Genomic DNA, 23007 nt, shown 5'->3' with positions numbered 1-23007 from the left:
TTAAAAATTGGGTTGTTTTTATCGTGGAGCTGTGAAATTTCTTTATATATCCTCGCTACAGAACCTTTGTCAGATATATGATTTGCAAATATTTTCTTCCATTCTGTGAATTATTTCACTTTCTTGATGAGGTCTTTTGATGTGCAAAAGGTTTTGATTTTAATGAAGTCTAATGCATCTATTTTTTTGTGTGCTTTTGGTGTCATGTCTAAGAATTCATTGCCAAATCCAAGTTCATGAAGATTTACCCTATGTTTTCTTCAAAGAGTATCACTGTTTTAGCTCTTATATTTAGGTTGTTCCATTCTGAGTTAATTTTTATATGCAGTGTTAAGTAACATCCAAATTCATTTTTTTTGTATGTGGATATCCAGTTGTCCCAGCACCATTTTTTAAAGAGACCATTCTTTCCTCTTTGAATGGACTTGGCACCCTCACTGAAGATTAAGTGGCAGTACATGTACAAATTATTTTGCAATTGTTAATTTTATTCTATTGGTCTGCATGGGTATCCTTATGCCAGCACCACACTGTTTTGATTAATATACCTTTGCACTAAGTTTTGAAACCAGACATTTGTTATCCTTTTTCAACATTCAGGACCCTTGGCAATTTTATATAAATACACCATTAACTTTCCTAATTCTGAAAAAAAAAATAATAAGGTCATAGGAATTTGAGAAAGATTGCACTGAATCTGTAGATCACTTTAGGTATTACTAACATCTTTACCAAGTTCATTCTTACAATTCATGAACATGAGATATCTTTCCTGACTGTCCTAAGACAGTCACCTAACTCCTCTGCTTGCTTTCGTTCTTAACCTAAACCCCTAAAGCTGATTCTTCTCATAGCAGCCAAAGTAATAATTTTTAAATGAAAATAGGATATCACTACTGTATTGTCAACCCTCTGGCTTATCATCATAATTAGAATAAAATCCCAGTTCCCACTGAGCCAGTGAGAATTTGCCAGGTTGATCCTTACCACCCACTTTGTTCTTATTTTCCAACATTCCTTCCTTGTCTATTTGGTTCCAACAGTTCCGGCCTTGCCATTCCTTTCCTCTGGAGGCACACTTCTCTCTCAAAAGGATGAGAGGATGTGCCAAAGGACATTTTCACACCCTTCCTCCTTTCCTAGAAAACTCTTCTTCCTAATACTTACTTCTTCCTGATGTTTACTTATTCTGTTCCCGCTCCTTGTTCCTACTAATCTCAAGGCTCTGTCTTTGGAAAGGTCTTTCCTCACTATTTTATTCACAGGTTTCTCTCTCTTGTCACTTAGTCATGTCCAACTCTTTGTAACCCCAGGGATTATACAGTCCATGGAATGCTCCAGGCCAGAATACTGGAGTGGGCAACCTTTTCCTTCTCTAGGGGATCTTCCCAGCCCAGGGATCCAACCCAGGTCTCCTGCATTACAGGCAGATTATTTACCAGTTGAGCCACAAGGGAAGCCCAAGAATACTGGAGTGGGTAGCCTATCCCTTCTCCAGTGGATCTTCCTGACCCAGGAATTGAACAGGGTCTCCTGCATTGCAGGTGGATTCTTTACCAACTGAGCTATTCCATTAATCTCACCCCATATCCTATTTTATGTTTCTTCATAGACTGACTACTAAAATGTGAGATTCACGTAACTAGGGATTTTGTTTCATTCATTGCTGTCACTCTAGCATTTAGATCAGTGCCTGATACGTATTTGCTGTTGTCCAGTCACTAAGTCATGTCTGACTCTTTGTGACCTTATGGACTGTAGCATGCCTGGCTCTTCTGTCCTCCACTATCTCCTGAAGTTTGCTCAAATTCATGTCTATTTAGTTGGTGGTGCTGTCTAACTAACCATCTCCTCTGCCACTCTCTTCTTTTGCCTTCAAACTTTCCCAGCATCAGGGTCTTTTCCAGTGAGTTGGGTCTTTGCATCAGGTGGTCAAAGTATTGGAGCTTCAGCTTCAGCAACAGTCCTTCCAATGAATAATCAGAGTTGGTTTCCTTTAGGATTGACTGATTTGATTTCCATGTAGTCCAAGGGGCTCTCAAGAGAGTCTTCTCCAGCACCACAATTTGAAAGCATCAGTTTTTCAGTGTTCAGCTTTATGCTCCAACTGTCACACCCACCCTTGACTACTGGAAAAACCATAGCTTGGACTATATGGACCTTTGTTAGCAAAGTGAAGTCTCTGCTTTTTAATACACTATCCTGGTCTGTCTGACATAGCTTTTCTTCCAAGGAGCAGGCCTCTTTTAATTTAATGGCTGTAGTCACCATCAGCAGTGATCTTGGAGCCCAGGAAAGTTAGACAGGGACTAATTTCTGCATGGAGGAAGGAATGAGTGAATTATCCTCCAAAGAAAGAGAGGTATGGACTTCCCTGGTGGTCCAGTGGTTAGAGTCTGCCTACCAATGCAGGGGACATGGGTTCAATCCCTGATCCTGGGAGATTCCACATGCTGTGGGACAACTAAGCTCCTGAGCCACAACCGCTGAGCCCACGCTCCGCTCCATGGCCTATGAGTTGCAACTACTGAGACTGCGTGCTGCAACTGGAAAAAGCCTGTGCATAGCAAATAAGACCCAGCGCAGCTAAAAATAATAAATAAATAAAAAAGAGAAGCTGAAGTAGCATAACAAATACAAATAAAATAGGATTTGGAGTGAGGCAGAATTAGATTTTTCAACCCCATTCTGTCACATATCAACTGTGTGATTTCTGTAAATTACTCAGCCTCTCTGAACTTCAGTTGGGAGGACATGAAATGGACATGGTGCTACTTTACTTGTAAGGTCGTGGAGAAGCTTGGCTGTTAGGTGTGTGACTCCTCTAGTACAGTGCTTGGCAAGAAGGAAGTACTTAAATAATTGCAGTTATTTGCTATGGAGACTATTTCTTACCCTCAGCTAGGTTAAAATGCATGAAAGTCTTGTTTGTTAGAAGACAATGATGTATTTTGGCCTCTGGACTCAGAGCTGGAGTATTTAAATTGATTGGTGTCTGACTATACAGAAGACTGGGTTTTCCTAAAATTGCTCAGCTATTTCCAGGGGCTGTTTCCTCTTGTCTATTATCTTTCCCCTTTGAAGAAGGTGTATTTTGTTTCCTGAGTCCACTAGGAATTTCAAGTGATGCAAGCGTATTAATAATCTGAAAGTAGCCTGCTGCCGTGAGTATTATTTTGAACCTTCCAATTAGAAATCAGAATTTCATTGGTGTCATAGTTAGCTTCCTCTTAAAATGCATGTATAATTTCGTTAGTGAACTGTTGAGAATTTAGTAAAATTCTTTAGCCAGTCTGAAAGTGTACTGCAGATGACTTAATCACAGTGCAGCCAGAAGGAAAGATTACATACACCATACCATCCACTCAGCCACATTATTTTATTATATTCAGTTCTGTCACAGATGAGTCCTTTGTCAGGGACTATACTGTATCTAATTCCAGGGTTGTATTGATGATGAGAATTCTGGTTTGGTACACAGCCAGGTGCAAACGGCTGAAGCTTAGTGTTTCATTCTGCTGATGTGCTTTTTTCACTCAGATTCTGGAACACCATCCCCACTGCTCCTCTTGGCTCTTGTCTCTACCTCAGGCTCTCACATGATGTTAAAGAACACTCGGGAATCAATCTTTCAGGCAGACATGAGCTAAAGATTCTGACATACCTGCCCAAGGGATTGGTTTCAAGATACTAAATTTGTACAGGAAAAAAAAAAAAAAAAAAAGCAGCAAAACAAATCAGACTTAAGAAACTGCCATACTAGAGGGTGGATGGGCACCTGGGGGATAGATGTTCTTTATCTTCTTTTTTGCAAAACAATAATTCTGCATTATCTACAATGCTGAGTGGTAAACATAACATCTACGCAAGAATGCTGTGATTTAACAGTTGAACCCTGTTTGCTAATATCGTTTCACATAGCACATTATACAGAGCTTGTTCTCAGTATACATCTCCCCTGCATAATGGTTCTCATCCACTTCTTTTTCCTCTAATTTTGAGTCGGCAGCCATGATGCCCAAGGGGTCTTCATCTTGTTGGCAGGATGCATTATCTTATTGGCCATCAAAAGATTAGAGAAGAACAGCTGGGGACCAGCAGGGCTGGGAGGGGGGAAGAGAACCTGCTCTGTAATTATTTCATTTCTCTTCTTTGACAGCTTCCTCTTATTCTAAGACACAGATTCAAAGTGACTCCCTCCCTAATCCTGTGTCAAGATAAGCCTTGTAAACTGGGGTTGCAGAAACTGTTTTCCCTTCCTGTCACAGTGAAATAAGGTGTTAAAGCTCCAAGCTGAAACATGGAGAAAAATAAACAGATTTGAAATACAGCCACAGAAATCCTCACATTTTCCTCTTTGTTTTCCTTAGTAACCTGAATGAATGCTTAGCCCTAAGCAGTACTTTCCAGGGACATGAGGTTTATTTAATTAAGAGCTGCTTTGAAAATCTGGATTCCAGTTTTTTCACTGTAGTTTAATCAGGGGACTGAAGTGATTTTTAGAAAGTTACTAAGTTTGGGTGAAAACTCAGCTGAGATTCTCTGTAAATTGTGTTCCTGTTGTTTTCTTCTTCCCACACTTAACTCTGTGCTGTGCTCCATGCTCATTCACTTCAGTTGTTTCCGACTCTTTGCGACCCCATGGGCTGTAGCCTCTAGGCTTCTTTGTCCATGGGATTCTCCAGGCAAGAATACTGGAGTGGGTTGCCATGCCCTCCTCTAAGGGATCTTCCCAGATCCAGAGATCGAACCCATGTCTCCTATATCACCTGCATTGGCAGATGGGTTCTTTACCACTAGCACCACCTGGGAAGCCCACACTTAACTCTAGACTAAAACGAATCAAAATAAAAGGATCAGATGTAAGTATATATGAGGACAAAATCAGCTTTGGCCAGATAGGCATAAACTGCATTTAGTGTCTCAAAACATTAAAACAAATCCATAGATTATAATGAGACAAGATCAATTATAATAAAAATGTGCTTAATTTCAACTCTGCTAAACCCTTTGCATTTATTGTTTTATTTATTCTTCAAAACAATTCTGGGAGATGATAGGAAGAGTTAAGTAGAAAAGTGGATAATAATAGCTATTTCACAAAGTTCTGGAAGTGTTTTAATAAGCTAGTTAGCTACATGGATGGAAAAATGCCTTCTACATAATTTACACATAATAATAATTGATTCCCTTTTGAGTTTGAAATAAAAGAAAAATTGAATCTTAGTGAAGTCAGGTCACTTCTCCTAGGTCTTACCATTGGCAAATAGTAGCATAGTGGTTCTAGAACCCAGGTGTTATGAGGTTCTCTTGGAAAAAAAGGTTTTTAGGATTCTCAATTCATCTGATATTGTCATGACAATATTTTTTCCAGCTCACAGAAAGCAGGCAGGATAAACGGACTAGTAAGGTATTAGGATCTGTGCCTTCCTTTTCAGGATTGATCATACATTTACAGCAAAAGAAAAAAAATGTATTAAGATTTGAAAATTCCCTTTTGGGCTCTTTGGGCTTTGAATTCAGATTTGCTCATTTTTTTGTGTCTACTAGTGACTTTCAGAGTGAACTGGGATATGTATAAAAACATTCTCAGTAGTGTCATTCATAATGTCCCAAATTAGGACAAAAAAAACATGTTTATCAACAGGAATGGATCCATTTTAATATTTTATGTAAGGAAACACTATCCACCAATGAAAATGAATGACTGTCTGGTCATTCATTAACCAAGCCTGTAAAGATATCTCAAAAATATAGGAATGAAAAACATGAATAATAATGTGCAAGAGAAGCCAGACCAAAAAGTCAGACTGTACAATTCCATTTATATAAGACTCAGACATAGCAAAATTAAACTACCTTATTTGGAAATTCATACATAAATATTAAAACTGTTGATATATGAAAAGCAAGGATACAATTACCATACAAGTTAGATCAGGTTTAGTCCAGGATATAGGAGAGAGTTCTGATTAAGAACAGAATGTGACTGCTTTTGGAATGCAAGAATGTTCTCTTTTGTCCTTGGAGATGGTTTTAGGGATGTTTACTTTACAATAATTTATTAAACTTTACATTTATATTTTATGGATTTTTCTGTGGAAGTGCCATATTTTACATTTCACAAGAAGAAAGGTTTAAAAAAGAATAGAAATGTGTCCTATTGAGAAGACACCTTTCTTTGATGAGAGGAGTATTGGATTGGCCAAGAAGTTCGTTTGGGTTTTTCTTTAAGACCTTATGGAAAAACCTGAACTTTTTGGCTAACCCAAGAATAGAAGGGGTTAGAATACTTGACTGCCATCCTCATGCTCTATCTTATCCCTGGTTGGAATGGACAACAGGTCAGATCTGATGTCCACCTGGTTATGAGCCATCTGAGTCAGTGATGGGGCCTGAGCCTCTGGGCAAAGGCCTGGATCTTTCTTCAGGCAGAAGATGCAAGATGAGCTAGAAATGATTTGGATAGTGTTGACACTAGTTTTCTGGATCATTTCAGTGAATTTTTCTTTGGAAGTCAAGTGAAGTGAAGTCGCTCAGTTGTGTCTGACTCTTTGCGACCCGTGGACTGTAGCCTACCAGGCTCCTCCATCCGTGGAATTCTCAAGGCAAGAATAGTGGAGTGGGTTGCCATTTCCTACTCCACGGGATCTTCCCAACCCAGGGATCGAACTGAGGTCTCCCACATTGCGGGCAGATGCTTCACCCTCTGAGCCACCAGGGAAACCCTTCTTACCTCAATAGAAAGAATCAAATTGGTCTCAGACCCTAAAAAGAAAACACCCTTATTTTCAATTGGCCCCCAAATATCAAGTATCACTATGAAATCTGTCACAGCATCATTAGTAATCATTTTGCATGCTTGCTGAGCTTATTTAAGGGACCTCCACATCTGTAAAAGTAGGTGGGTCTGCCTCCGATTTCCTGAGTGAAAGGATTTCAGGGTGGACACACGGTTGAACTAAGTCAGCTTGAGGGTGAAGAGTTCTGAGCAAAAGAAACCCAGCACTCAGGTTGGAGTAGCCAGGGGGTCTGTGGAGCAGAGGCTGGGAGCCTGAATCCGCTAGGGATGTGTGTGTGATGTGTTCTGTCACTAAGTCGCGTCTTACTCTTGGCGACTCCATGGACTGTAGCCCACCAGGCTCCTCTGTCCATGGGATTCTCCAGGCAAAAATACTGGAGGGAATTGCCATGCCCTCCTCCAGGGGATCTTCCCCACCCAGGGATCGAACCTGCACTGCCTACATACCCTGCATTGCAGGCAGGTTCTTTACCACTGGGCCACCTGGGAAGCATGTTATGCCTGATCTTTTAGAGAAGGAAGATACCTCCACTGGCTAGTAAACTGCCTCTGACATTTTGGTGACTAATAAATTACTATGTTAGTTAAAGACTACAGAGAAAATTACAGAGCCACTTACTTGTTGTAACTTATTGAGCTCCTTATATCAAAGCAGAAGGATGGGATCCTCTGCCTCTTATAATTGTCTGCAGATGCTGCACCATCTGACTAGCTGTAATACAAATGATTACAAGCTAAAAAAACAGGGGGTCACGGAAGGCACATCCACCACTTGTGGGATGTTAATCATGTTCAGGACCTCTCGATGCTAGGATTTCCTTATCTCTAGACCAGACATGAGCACATTTTCCCTAAGATTGTTATAAGGACTAAATGAGAATATATATATATATATATATATATACACATATATATACATATATATACACATACCATGTTATACATATATTATGTTATATTTTAATCACTAAGTCATGTCTGACTCTTTTGTGATCCCATGGACTGTAGCCCTCCAGGCCCTCTGTCCATGGGATTTCCCAGGCAAGAATACTGGAGTGGGTTGCCATTTCCTCCTCCAGGGGATCTTCCCCACCCAGGGATCAAACCCATGTCTCTTGCATGGACAGGCAGATTCTTTACCACTGAGCCACCAGGGAAGCCCTAACACATATATTATAAATATATATAATCTCTTTAATTTCATTTAATCCCATATATATATAATTTGCCACACATGTCATGCTCAATAACAAAAGTCATGGTGCCATGCTTTCCCCCATATGTTCGTGTTCAGTTAGATCCCTCACCTATAGGATAATAAAGTAATACAAATTTTTAGCTGAATATTTTACAATATTCATGGTTATGATGTATGAGTGATTGTTAAAGTAAGATAAATAAAAATAACTTATATGTCTTTAATATCTATAACCGAGGTCTCTTTTATGGATCAGCTACATTTTATAATTTACAAAAAGAAAACATCCTTAATTTTGGTAAATCTGAGACTATCAGGTCAATTGGACTGAGCACATCAGTTACCCTTTTATGATTTTTATTTTTATCAATTGGAATATGGCCATAGTTTAAGGGTCAGCTTTCCTACAAGATTCATAAATAAAACTTAACAGCAGCATCCCCTTGCTCTCTCGCCCTTTCTGCTTCCACATCTCTAAATATCATGCTTAGGCTGCATTTCTTGGTTTTTCTTAATGCTTGGTTTAAGCATTGGCTACTGAATTTCTCCTCTGCTCATCCTTATCATGTGTGCCAAGTTGTTTCAGTCATGTCCGACTCTACAACTCTATGGACTGTAGCCCGCCAGGCTCCTCTGTCCATGGGATTCTCCAGGCAGAGATACTGGAGTGGGTTGCTATACCCTCCTCCAGGGATCTTCCCAACCCAGGGATCAAACCTGCGTCTTTTGAATCTCCTGCACTGACAGATGGGTTCTTTACCTCTAGTACCATCTGGGAAGACCCTAATCCTCATTACACACGTGCAAACAGCCTGTCACTCTCTGTGGTTTAGATTTTGTAACTTGGTCAGATCAATGATTCTCAAACTTTAGAGTGCCTTGGAATCACTTGAATACATATACACTCAGAGGTCCTACTCCCTTCTTTCCCTTCTTCTTTAAAAAAACTTTTATTTTGTATTGGAGTATATAGCCCATTAACAATGTATGGACAGCATGCAATCTCCCCCAAACACCTTCCCATCCAGGCTGCCACATAACATTGACCAGAGTTCCCTGAGCTATACATTAGGACCTTGTTGGTTATCTATTTTAAGTACAGCAGTGTGTACATGTCCCTCCCAAACTCCCCAACTCTCCCCTACTCCTTTCTGATTCAGTAAGAGAGGATCCAAAGATTTTGCATTTCCGGCAAGTTTCCAGGTGACGTTGATGATGCTGTTGGATTGGTCCAGGGACCACCACACTGTGGAAACCGTTGGGTGACATAACCATTTTATCTTTACAATATAAAATATCTGTTATAGATGAGTCCTGTATATGCCACAGTTTCTTTCCTTTTCTCATCAATATTTTCTTTTTGATCTCCCTGAAGTTAACAATTGCCCTTTTCCCATTTGATTTAGTTTGCATGTACCTATCATTAATTTACTCAAATTCTCTCTCAATGATGTAAATCTCTCAATATGTTCTGATTCATTAGGTATTTTTCAATATCTTTTAGCAAAATAAATATCCCAGTTTTTTTTTTTTTTTTGACACACTCCAGTGTAGACCAGCTCATATTTTTGGTTGATACACACAGCTGCTATGTTGAATACCCTACTTTCTAGATCTTGTATCTTTTCCTTTAAAAAAAAATCTAAGAATGTCTTTCTTTCTACCCTTTTACTTGATCAAAAGTTGGTCGAATAAAATTGTTTATTGCAACTAATTTCTTTTTGAAAGTATTGTTTCATGGTCTTCTGACTTCCATCATTCCAGGTAATGAGTCCATTCCACTGCATAATCTGACACTGTCTGATTCTTGATCGTTTGCAAGAAATCAGCTTTCCTTCTGGAAGTTTTAGAATCTTTTTTTAATCTTTAGCCTTCAGAAAATTTTCAGGAGTTCTGGTGTAAGTCTATTTTCATCCACTGTGCTGAGCAAGAAGTGGGCTCTTCCAATCTGGAAACTCATATCCTATAATTCTGAGAAACTTTCTCCAGTTATCTTATGGCTGATTTCTTACTTTCTATTAATATTTTCTCTGTCCTCTTTTTCTGTGACTCTTATGTGTGTATGTTGGACTTTCTGAAAAAGTTGTCCAATTTTCTTATTACTCTCCATTTTCTAACTCTTTTAAAAATATTTTTTTTAATCTATTTACTTATTTATTTTGGCTGCACCAGATCTTAGTTGCAGCATTTGGGCTTCGTTGCCACAAGGCATATCAGATCTCAGTTCCTCGACCAGGGATCAAATCCCAGTCCCACAAATTGGAGGGCAGATTCTTAACCACTGGACCATCAAGGGAAGTCCCCTCCATTTTCTAACTCTTTATATTTTGGTTCTGCCTTCTAGGAGATTTCTTCAAATTTACTTTTTTTCATTTTTAATTCTTTATATATCTTTTTCCCTGGAGGAGGGCATGGAAATCCACTCCAGTAATCTTCCCTGGAAAATCCTATGGACAGAGAAGCCTGGCAGGCTACAGCTCATAGGGTTGCAAAGAGTCAGACACAACTGAAGTGACTGTGCACGCATATCTTTTTCTGGCTGTTAGCTTAATATTTTTTGAAGCAGCTTGTTTTTGCCTCATGGATGTAATATTTTTATCTCAGAGGGTATTAATATAGATTTAAAATCTTTTTTCTTCCTCGTTGTATTATGTCTGTGTCCTTCCTGTTGCTTTTTGTGATTTTTGTCTTTTTCAATAAAATATTCCTCAAATGTGCAACAAATATTGACCGTAAATCCTATTTAAGAGCAGACAGCTAAAAAGTCAACAGGATGCTTTGTAGATATGGTCTGGAGAAAGCTGCCCACCTTACCACAGTGAAAAAGGCCTGGCAGTTCTATTTCCGTGCCCCTCTTGGGGGAGAACTTTTTGAACAGACCCTGAGCTTTCTGCACTTCTGGCCACGCCTGAGCACCACAGTGAGCCTCATGCAGCCCCAGGGGTAAGACTCCTGAAGGGCTTGGGGCACCAGACCACCTGCTTGAGAAAAAGGACCACAATGTAGGCGGAGCTGTCTTGGTGGTGACCAATCAGAAGAATCCTTGGAATATGTAAAAACTCTCGTGTAGAAGAACAGGTAGGATTCAATAGAGTGACAGGATGGGGGAAGATAGGTAATGCACACTTTGTCTTTCTATCAGGAGGAACTGTCTGTTAGTTAGAACTTTGAATCAAAGAGATGAGCTGTTTTAGAGTGGGTGGGCCCACTGCCCCCAGATAAGGCAGAATTATCCAGGAATACTGTAAAAGAAAATTTCTCCTGAAACATTGTAAAAGAAACTTCCTGATAGGGATAGATTATGTCACATATATAGACTCAATGTACTCTAAAAATCTTTTCTGTCTTTAAGATATTCATTATTACAAAATTACAGATTTTAAAGCTACCATCAACCTTCCAAATGCTAGAAAATAGACATAAATGTTCTCAGTCAGCTTTACTTGGGATGTTTTATAAACATCCTTTGAAATGAATCAGTAAAGAAATAAAATTTCTCCTCACGTCTAAATCCTTGGAGCTGATTCTGTCTTCAGAAAATATCATTTGATAGCTGCTTGGAAAGGTCAAAGTCCCTCCTCTGTAGGACAGTGGCTTCTTTGCTGAGGTTAGTCCTTTATTTGATATTTTCTTGAAGAAATGACAGGCATTTGGGGAATGTAGGCAAGGAGGATGGTGCGCTTCCAGTAAAGAACATGGTTGCTTCCTTGAATGGGCTTGCTGCCCAGAAGACAGGTTGATTTGCATTTTATCTGCAGTGCATCACTCATTTATGTGCAATGCTGTAGGGCTGCCAGTCTCTGCCTGGATACAGCCTCATCCCCTGGGAAGGGGTGCATTCATTTGTAACCATCCAGTGCCGTTTAGTTGACAAGTCAGCATTTTCATCCTCTTTTACCAAGAGCCCAAGAAAAGAAACTACTGTAAGATCTTCTTAAGGCTGTCAAGGTCGCTTCAGAAGGGAGCTAAAATAAGAAGGTATCACTGTATTTTCATTTGAACAAGGATTTAAAGACTCAAATAAGCAAGAAATGAAAAGTGCAGGCTTTGAAGATTGAGTTGTATTTTCAGGAGGTGTAAATCAAAGGAGATAATGGCACCTTTTTTCTTTATCTCTCTTGCTGAGATCCTGGTAGAATTGGTAGAATTAAAAATGTTACTTCACTGAGAGGACTTTGCTTTGTCATTTTCTGACTAATCCATTCCAAAATCCTATAGAATAGATATTGCAGTAGAGAATTATCTAATGTTTTAAAAGTAAGCTTGTATTGATAACTCTGGCTCGGGTCTAAGGCAACAGGAGAGAGTCCCAAGTTTCAGATGTACAGTGAACAGTGGTAGAACATACTAAGAGCAACAGCAATATGCCTCTCATTGGAGGTTCCCTAGAGCTCTTTCCTCATCTGCAGTCTACCATCGACCTAGATAATTTCTTTCAACACCTTGTTTTAAATTACTATCTGATGATTTCCAAACCTCAATCTCATGCCCCGATACTTATTTTGAATTTTAGAAACATCTGTCAACTATGTAATGATCATTTACACACGAATGGATCAAATGAACTAAAAATTAACTTCTCTTTTGGGGAATAGGGTAGAAAAGGTTGCAAATTTACTCCTTGCTTCCTCTCCACTGGGCTTTCTTATGTGCTGTGTGCTTAGTTGTGTCTGACTCTCTGCCACTCGATGGACTGTAACTGGCCAGGCTCCTCTATCCATGAGATTTCCCAGGGAAGGTTCCCGGAGTGGAGTTGCCATTGCCTTCTCCAGGGGATCTTTCTGAACCAGCGATCGAGTCTGTGTCTCCTGCATTGGCAGGCAGATTCTTTACCATTATGCCACCACTGTGTTGGAGAAGACTCCTGACAGCCCCTTGGACTGTAAGGAGATCATACCAGTCAATCCTAAAGGAAATAAGCCGTAAATATTCACTGCAAGGACTGATGCTGAAGCTGAAACTCCAATCCTTCAGCCACCTGATCCAAAAAGCTGACTTCTAGGAAAAGACCGTGACGTTGGGAAAGACTGAAGGGAAAAGGAGAAGGGGTGACAGAAGATGAGAGGCCATACCATCATCAACTCAATCGTCATAAATTTGAGCAAACTCTGGGGGATAGAGGAGGACAGAGATGCCTGGTGAGCTGCAGTTCATGTAGTCGCAGAATTGGACATGACTTAGCAACTGAACAAAAACAAGAAGTAAAGAAAGGATTCCTTAGCTGTGCATTAAAGTCTCTAAGATATTTTCTGGTCTCCACTGCTTTCCTATATGGATTTTACATTTAAGTCAAGTCAATCTCAATTCTCTGTTTATTAACCAAGATTAGTATTTTCTTGCCTCCAGCATTGCTCATGTTTCTCCTTAGGATACCCTGTCACTGGTTCTACAGACGCCAGTTCCTCAAGGTCCTAATAAAATGTGTCCTCCTTCTCAATGATACCCATGATCTCACTGGCCTGAATTTATCACTCTTGACTCTCAACTCTCACAATGTCTTTTTCAATTATTTATTACAGTCATTTGATGTACATCTAATCTTCCTTCCTTAAATCTGTTGTCCTTGAGGGCAGAGGCCATGGCATATTTATCACAATTAGAGAAGTTTCCATTTCCTGAATATTTACCTTGACCAAGGCACTGAACTAAGTATTTTTCTGAAACATTTTCTTTATCAAAACAATCCTCTGACTTGGCATATTTTTAACCCTCATTTTATAAATGAGACACTTAATGCTTAGAGAAGAAAAGTAATTTCCCCAAGGCTAAATAGCTTCTAAATGACAAAGCTGGAATTTTAACCTTCTCTGACTCAAAATTCTATGTAATTAACTAGGACCATATCACGTTTTCCACAAAACCTAATTTAGTAGGTGGCAGGTAAGTGAATAAAAACTGGTCAGTAATGCCTGCTGAAAAGACACCTAAGGTTTAGTGGTTAGATTCTTAGTTCATATCGAAGTTCTAACACTTTCTTTGCAATAAATTATTTACCATATCTGAACTGTTTACTCATTCATAAGGCAGAGGAAAGAAATAATAGCCACTGCCCCACCAGGGTGTTGTGAAGATAAATGAAACAAAGAGCAGTATGGCCTGTACTAGTAGGCTCTCAGTAAATACTAGTTGATAGTAATAAAAGTAAAATTCCATTTTTACTAGTCCTCCTTGATAAGGTTAGCTGTCCTTGGAGACAGCAAGATGAAAAGAGAGGCATGTGACCATCAGTACTCATAACAATTTCACAAAATTCACCCCACCAGGAAATACATATTATTGCCCACTGGGCAAAGTCATTCATAGTTTTTGACTTAAAATACAACTAACCAACTACATAATGCTTCACACTTGAGTGCTGTTTTGTTTCACTTATATATTGATATTTCTACCTGCCTATCATCTATCTATTATTTATCTATCTATGGGTTTAAGTATAACAGTAAATGGACGACTAACTGTATCACTGGGTTTCTAGAAGTAAACTATGGAGAATTCAATCTGTATGAAGATTTTGACCCTCTTATCTGAGCTCCAACTCTGTTCTTATTTATATCCCTCAGTTAGCCTCAAATATGCAGGTACAATTTGCTCCTCTTTCTCCTAATCTTGTTTCTCTAGGTGAGTTTCTCCCCTTAATCTTGCTGACTACAGTGATTAATCATTTCAAATACTTCTAGACATTGATATCCACAAGAATATTGTTACCTTTATCAAGGCCTTTTATCAAATGAAAAATTTAAATTATGATAATATGAGTGTACATACCTTGACTAAATTGTACTATATTTTACTGTTACTCTTATTTTCATAGAATAAATGCCCTTTGACATTTTTTTTTTTTTTTGCCCTTTGACATTTTTATGAGATCCCATCACTAATCAGTGCTTAAAGAAATCTTGAATCTTATATTAACTCCTTATGTAAGATGAATCCTACTTTCAATACCCTTTTCTTTATTAAAGCAAAAATCAAAGACTTGTTTAAGATACCCGAGGAAAAGAGTTCTCAAGCAGGGCGTGAGAAGAGAAAGTGAGAGTGAGTGTGTCATGAAAATACCCAGTTAATTTTCTGGTTTCTCTGGGCTATCATGAGAAAGATACATTAAGATGTCACAGTAAGGATGAACTTTGTCAGTGTGTTCCCAAGTCCACAACTGAGAAATTGTAGATAGAGAATTTTCTATGTAATCCCCATTCTGTTGACATTCAGGGGAAAATAAAGATATGAAACTCTTACGTGCCATCTTGGTTTTTTTTTTTTTTTGCTTGTTTGTTTTCAGTTCAGTTCAGTTCAGTTCAGTCGCTCAGTCGTGTCCAACTCTTTGTGACCTCATGAACTGTAGCACGCCAGGCCTCCTGTCCATCACCAACTCCCGGAGATCCCCCAAACTCATGTCCATTGAGTCGGTGGTGCCATCCAACCATCTCATCCTCTGTTGTTTCCTTCTCTTCCTGTCCCCAATCTTTCCCAGCATCAGGGTCTTTTCCAGGGAGTCAGCTCTTTGTATCAGGTGGCCAAAGTATTGGAGCTTCAGCTTCAACATCAGTCCTTCCAGTGAACACCCAGGACTGATTTCCTTTAGGATGGACTGGTTGGATCTCCTTGTAGTCCAAGGGACTGTCAAAAGTCTTCTCCAACACCACAGTTCAAAAGCATCAATTCTTCGGTGCTCAGCTTTCTTTATGGTCCAACTCTGGGTGGACACCAGGAGTTGGTGATGGACAGGGAGGTGGTGAGGGAGGCCAGGACAGGATGGTGAGGGAGTCCTCGCATGCTGCGGTTCATGGGGTTGCAAAGAGTTGGACAGGACTGAGCGACTGAACTGAACTGAACTCACATCCATACATGACCACTGGAAAAACCATAGCCTTGAATAGATGGACATTTGTTGGCAAAGTAATGTCTCTGCTTTTTAATATGCTGTCTAGGTTGGTCATAACTTTCCGTCCAAGGAGCAAGTGTCTTTTAATTTCATGGCTGCAATCACCATCTGCAGTGATTTTGGAGCCCAGAAAAATTAAGTCAGCCACTGTTTCCACTCTTTCCCCATCTATTTGCCATGAAACAATGGGACCTAATGTTGAGCTTTAAGCCAACATTTTCACTTTCCTCTTTCACTTTCACCAAGAGGCTCTTAAGTTCTTCACTTTCTGCCATAAGGGTGGGGTCATCTGCATATCTGAGGTTATTGATATTTCTCCTGGCAATCTTGATTCCAGCTTGTGCTTCATCCAGCCCTGTGTTTCTCATGATGTACTCTGCATATAAGTTAAACAAGTAGGGTGACAATATACAGCCTTGATGTACTCTTTTTCCTATTTAGAACCAGTCTGTTCCATGTCCAGTTCTAACTGTTGCTTTCTGACCTGCATACAGGTTTCTCAAGAGGCAGGTCAGGTGGTCTGGTATTCCCATCTCTTTCAGAATTTTCCACAGTTTATTGTGATCCATACAGTGGATCCACAGTGGCTTTGGGATAGTCAACAAAGCAGAACTAGATGTTTTTCTGGAACTCTCTTGCTTTTTTGATGATCTAGCAGATGTTGGCAATTTGATCTCTGGTTTCTCTGCCTTTTCTAAAACCAGCTTAAACATCTGGACGTTCATGGTTCACATACTGCTGAAGCCTGGCTTGGAGAATTTTGAGCATTACTTTACTAGCATGTGAGATGAGTGCAATTGTGATAGTGTGGTAGTCTGAGCATTCTTTGGCATTGCCTTTCTTTGGGCTGTTTGTTTTGGGTTTTCTGTAATCTAACAGGAGGTCTAAAATTCACTCTTCACAACCTGGAAGGATTTCATAAATGCAAGGTGCAATTTGGAATATTGAATATTTTAAAAAATCTTTTGCTTAAAAAATCTTAGCAAAAATCTACAGTAAATATTCAGATCATCTCTTTCAATATTGGTAGCTAAATATGTAAAAATTGCATCTTGTTTAATATAATTTTAAGGGAGTCTTTGGTACTGCAAGATAACATTTTCTGTGCTCATGATTGCTTGTAGAAATGGTGTTTCATTGATCTAGAGACAAAACTTTCTTCAAGCAACAATGGTGTAGAGCTGCTCGCTCTGTCCTTGCTAGTCTTTGACAGGTGTCTATTGAAGGACTTGTATGTTGATGGTGCTATAAATAGGAAAGGGATGAGCAGGGGAATCAGTATGCTGCTGGTCCCAGCATCAAGGAACAAGTTCACGTATATGCTCATAAACTTCTGCCAATCTAAACACTGCAAACACCCTCATCAGAAAAGAGTAAACTAAGTGTACTCACCAGAATAATATAAAACGGATACAAACCTAGGACCCTGGAGGAAGAACCTACAGATTCGAAGTACTTATTTTATTCATAACTTAACCAACAAAAAGCTTATTGTTTCAGGGAACAGGTGAGGCCAAGACTGTGGGTTCCATCTCCTTTGGGACACCTAGGTTCACAATGCTCCTTTTTCAGTCCGTGGCTCCTGGTCCTCAGACGGGTGCTAAGGTGTAACGGTGTGCATGCGTGCTCAATCATATCCAACTCTTTGCGACCTCACGGACTGTAGCCTGCCAGGCTCTTCTGTCCACGGTTTTCCCAGGCAAGAATACTGAAGTGGGTTGCCATTTCCTTCTCTAGGGGTCGAACCTGAGTCTCCCTCATCTGCTGCACTGGCAGGCGGATTCTTTACCACTGCACTTAAGTCTGATCAATCTTATATCAAATCTCAAATACCTTCCTTCTTCCAGATCTCAAGTCACCTAAATTAGATCTTCCCAGCTATCCTTCCTAAACACTGAGCATCTTTGAATCCCCCTTTTGTCCTTTAAAATATTGTTAACACATAACTTTCAGATATCAGTTCGTACTTACCACGGTATAACTTATCGCATCACCACATTTATCGCCTGTTTCCCCAACTGGAATGTAAACTCCTAGAAGGCAAGAAGTTTTGTTTCTTTGTTTACTACTATTTTCCTATTGCACTGATTAGTCCCTGATACATAACAGACGTGCTGAATGAAGAAGTATCACATGAAAATGGATATGATGCAGGCAGTTACTGACACTTTAGCCAAGGAGTGTGCAGGGGATTATTTTATAACAGGAGACAGAAAGCTATTAAAAGAATAAACGGCTTCTAAGTAATGGAGGTGAGTTTGCCAGCTGTGAGATTTTCTTTTTCAAAGTTGAAAAGGTCTATAAAATCCTGTTTCACACCAGTCAGAGAACATATCTTTATAAAGGCATATCAGCAAAGTTTAAAAACAAAAGAAACACTGGAGAAAACAACCATGGCAGAATTCATGATTCCTGAAATCCAGTCATCTTTGTGGATCTGTGAAAATGCTGAAGACAGAAAAGGCAATATAAGTAGAATTAATAAGGTAGAAAAAATCATGTACAATAAAACCTATAATTATAAAAATTTCAGTTGAAGAAACTGAAGCACATTTTCCAGACTCAGGTAAAGACCAGTAGGAGTCATAGACGACTTAATCTTTAGTTTTAATCTTTACAGTTTTAATGGTAATTTTAATATATTTCACTCTAACATTTTAGAAATTTGATCTTGTAAAAATTATTTTCAGTTTGTCCACTTAAGAATCTCTCTTTTGGGGGCTTCCCTGGTGGTCCAGTGGTTAAGACTTCACCTTCCAATGCAGGGGGTGCAGGCTTGATCTCCAGTCAGGGAGCTAAGATCCTGCATGCCTCAGCCAAAACACCAAAACATGAAACAGGACCAATACTGTAACAAATTCAAATAAAAACTTTTAAAAAATGGTTGACATAGAAAAAGACCTTTTAAAAGTATCCCTCCTTTTATCACATATTGATCCTGTGTAGCTTGATGTATCTTGGTTTCATTTTTTTAAGAGCAGTTTTAAGTTCATAGCAAAATTGAATGGTAAAAGATTGCCCACAGAGCCCTGCTTCCACACATGCACAGAGTTGCCCATATTGACATTTCAGAATCACTCAAGTCTGGACTGTGGGCCATCTGTTCATTCCTCCCCAAAAGTCCCTGGCAACCACTGATCTTTTTATTGTCTCCCTAGTTTTGACTTTTCTGGGATGTCATATAGCTAGAATCATACCAGTATATGGCCTTTTCAGGTTGGCTTCTTACACATAGTCATATGCATTTGTTTCCTTCATATTCTTTTATGCTTAATAGTCATTTCTTCCTGGAGCTAAATACTAGTCCATTGTCTGGATGTACTACAGTTTACTTATTCATCATCTGTTGAAGGTCATCTAGGTTTTTTCCAAGTTTTGGCAGTTATAAAGCTGCTGCAAATATCCATGTGCAGGTTTTCGGCAAATATAAGCTTTCAGGTGTTTTTCTGGGGGGATGGGTGGGGTTAGATGCCAAAGAATGCAATTGCTGGAATATATGAAGAATTGATGCTTTTGAACTGTGATGTTGGAGAAGACTTTTGAGAGTCCCTTGGACTGCAAGGAGATCCAACCAGTCCATCCTAAAGGAGATCAGTCCTGAGTGTTCTTTGGAAGGACTGATGTTGAAGCTGAAACTCCAATACTTTGGCTACCTGATGCAAAGAACTGACTCCTTTGAAAAGATCCTGATGCTGGGAAAGATTGAAGGCAGGAGGAGAAGGAGACGACAGAGGATGAGACAGTTGGATGACATCACCGACTCAATGGACAAGATTTTGGGTAAACTCTGGGAGTTGGTGATGGACAGGGAGGCCTGGAGTGCTGCAGTCCATGGGGTCGCAAAGAGTTGAACACAAATGAGTGACTGAACTTAAGTGACTGATGATAAGAGTATATTTAATTTTGTAGGATACTGCCAAACTGTTTTCCAAAATGTCTGTAACATTTTACATCCCCACTAATAATGAATAAGACTTTCTGTTCTCCACATCCTTGCCACCATTTGGTGCTGTCACTGTTCTGAATTTTGGTCATTCTAATAGGTGTGTAGTGGCCTGTTTTGTTTTAACACATACTGCTATATTTAAAAGAGGTAATCAACAAGGACCTACTGTATAGCACAGGGAGCTCTGCTCAATATTCTGTAATAATCTAAATGGGGAAAGAACTTGAAAAAGAATAGATATATGTGTATGTAAAGCTGAATCTCTTTGCTGTACATCTGAAATTAACACAACATTGTTAATCAGCTATATTCCAATATAAAATAAAAATTTTAAAAGGAAATTTAAAAAATAATTTGCATTTCCCTGATTAACTATGATGTGAAGCATCTTTTTATATGATTACTTGCCATCCGCATATCTTTTTCGGTGAGGAATCTGTTAGAGTCTTTACCCTATTTTTTAATTAGATTATTGGTTTTCTTATTGTTGAGTTTTACACATTCTTTGTGTGTTTGTAGGAAACAATCTCCATCAGATGTGTTTTTTGCAAATATTTTCTTCCAGTCTGTGGCTTATCTTCTCATTTTTTGACATTGTCTTTCATGGAGCATAAATTTTTAATTTTGAAGCTCACTTATCATTATTTCTTCCATGGATTGTGTCTTTGGTGTTGTATTTAAAAAGCCATTTCCACACCCAAGGTTATTTCGCTTTGCTCTTGTGTTATCTTCTAGCACTTTTATAGTTTTGTGTTTTACATTTAACTCTATGATTCATTTTGAGTTAAATTTTGTGAAAGGTGTAAGGGCTGTATCTAAATTAATTTTTTTTTCAAGTGGATGTCCAATTGTTCCAGCCCCATTGGTTGAAAAGATTATTATTGCTCCATTGTTTTAACTTTGCTCCTTTGTCAAGGATCAGCTGAGTGTTTTTATGTTGGTCTAGTCTGTTTCATTGATCTATGTGTCTGATCTTTTTGCAATACTGTACTATCTTGATTATTGTAGCTTTATAGTAAGTCTTAGAGAGAGTAGCACCAGTCCTCCAACTTCGTTTTCCTTAGTATTGTGTTGGTATTCTGGATCTTTTGCCTCTGCACATAAACCATGTTAGAATCAGTTTGTCTATGTCCTCAAAATAATTTGCTGGGATTTTGACTGGGATTGCATCACATGTACAGATCAAGATGGGAAGAACTGGCATCTTGACAGTAGTTAGTCTTCCTATTCATGAACATGGAATGTTTCTCCATTTATTTAGCCTTCCTTTGATTTCATTCATCATAGTTTTGTGATTTTCTCATAGAGATCTTATACATACTTTGTTAGACTTACACCTAAGTATTTAACTTTTTGGTGCTAATGTAAATGATGTTGTGTTTTTAATTTCTAGTTCCACTTGCTCATTGTTTGTAGATAGGAAATTGATTGAATTTTGTATATTAAATTTGTATTCTGAAATCTTGTTATAATTGTGTATTAGTTCCAAGAGTTTCTTTTTTTGTTATTTTTGATTCTTTTGGATTTTCTACATAAACAATAATGTCATTTGCAAGCAAAGACATTTTAATTTTTCCTAATCGTACTTCATTCCTTTTATTTCATTTCATTAACTTTCATTTCATTTCATATAACTTCCAGTGTAATGTTGAAAAGAAGTGGTGAGAGGGGATATTCTTGCCTTGTACTTATAGTAAGAAAATTAGTAAGGTTTTAGTAAGAAAGTCTCAAGTTTCTCACTATTAATATAATGTCACTTGTAGGGTTTTTGTAGACATTCTCTATCAAATTGAGAAACTTTGCCTCTACTACTAGTTCACCAATAGTTTTTATCATGAGTGGGTGGTGAATTTTGTCAAATGCTTTTTCTGCATCTATTGACATGATCATGTCATTTTCCTTTTTTAGTCAGTTGATGTGATGGAGTATGTTAACTGATTTTTAAACGTTGAGTTAGCCTTGCATACCTGAGGTAAATCCGACTTGGTCATGGCATGTAATTATTTCTATACATTGTTGCGCTAGATTTGCTAGTATTTTGTTGAAGGTTTTGCATTGATATTCAAGATAATTACTAGTCTATAGATTTCTTGCAATATCTTTGTCTACTGTTGGTAGTAGGATAATGTTGGCTTCATAGAATGAGTTAGGAAGTATTCCTTCTGTTTTTGCTTACAAAAAGAGATTGTAGAGAATCAACATACCTTCTTTGTAAATGTTTTCTAGATTTCACCAGTGAACCATTTATGCCTAGTGTTTTCTGTTTGGGGGGATTATTAATTATTGGTTCAATTTTTTATAGATACAGGCCTATTCAAGTTTTCTATTTCTTCTTGTGTGAGTTTTGGCATCTTGTGTCTTTCAAGGAATTGGTCAGTTTCATGTAGGACTTGTTCCTGATCTTAGTGGTAAAGCTTCTAGTTTCCCATCAGAAAGTATGATGTTACCTGTAGATACCTTTATTTTTTAACTGGTTGAGAATTCATGAATTTCTGACATTAGTAGCATTAAGCTTCCTTTGGAAGAACAGAGTCTAACTCTGTCTTTTGACAGTTACATGACCTTTTGCAAGTTATTGAAGCTCTCCAAGTCTCAATTTTTTTCTGTTAAATGGAGGAGTAAAATAAAAGAGATCATGAGAACAAAATGTGACAACATAGTGTAGTATACTTTGCTCGTACATATTAAGTATGCAACAAATGTGGGTAAATAATGGAATGTGCATTAAAAAAAACAGTGTGATAAAATTTCCTCCAAACACTTATGTAATACAGATTTACTAAGTTTGTGATGATTCCAGTGATAATACCTACAAAATCTATTTGTTCGTTTTGTAAAAATTACATTCAAGTAAAATTTCTTTGCACGATTTTTTGGGAAAGGACAATAAAATAAAAATGTAGCCCTCTCTTATTGCTTTTGCATTTCTCTCCTTTTATCAGATCAAGGTGCCTGAAATGACCCTTCTGAGGACCTACTGTACTGAGTTGAGTGTATGTTCAAAAATACTTTTAAAAAATTGAAATGGTGAATAAAAGAGAAAAAATAACTGTCAGCTAAATTCTAACCTATAAAATGGATTTTTTTTTATATTGTAGCATACATAGGAACAGAAAATGTCATGTATCTAGTAAAATATCAGTATCAGAGGGATAGTTTATGATTCACTTTACAGCATG

This window comes from Cervus canadensis, chromosome 30, assembly GCF_019320065.1.
Source record: "Cervus canadensis isolate Bull #8, Minnesota chromosome 30, ASM1932006v1, whole genome shotgun sequence".
In the NCBI taxonomy this organism is placed as follows: Eukaryota; Metazoa; Chordata; class Mammalia; order Artiodactyla; family Cervidae; genus Cervus; species Cervus canadensis.
This window is presented reverse-complemented; position numbering follows the sequence as displayed.